This window comes from Atta cephalotes (genome assembly GCF_000143395.1).
Source record: "Atta cephalotes unplaced genomic scaffold scaffold00001, whole genome shotgun sequence".
Taxonomy (NCBI): domain Eukaryota; kingdom Metazoa; phylum Arthropoda; class Insecta; order Hymenoptera; family Formicidae; genus Atta; species Atta cephalotes.
The window spans coordinates 14,102,731-14,103,196 of record NW_012130065.1 but is presented as its reverse complement, the minus strand read 5'-3'; positions in this window follow the sequence as shown (position 1 = coordinate 14,103,196).

Genomic DNA, 466 nt, shown 5'->3' with positions numbered 1-466 from the left:
ATATACTTAATATATTAAACAATAATAATAATTCAGAGTATTTATTTTCTTTGCTTCTTAAGAAAAGCGGAGAAGTTTATTATTTGTTTTTTTGCTCAGAATTATTCTTTTCAATTTAATATAGTCTATAAAGGAAAAAAGCATATTTAAGTAAAAAAGCATATTCAGAAGCATTACTAAAATTTACAATATAAGGAATTCATTATTTACACTTGCAACGCATTAACTTAAATTAATTATCGACGCAAAAAGTTTGTATTAGTATTTAATTCCATTTAGTATTGTGTTATACATACAATGCTCAATGAAAAATTGGAAAATGTATTAGTACATGTACATCTATATATTGATACACAATACACAGATATATATTTTTCTCCATATCTCTGTCACATCTTTGGCATTATTATTAAATATAAAAAAATATATCGATATAACAGATATTTCGTTGAGAATTTACTGATCA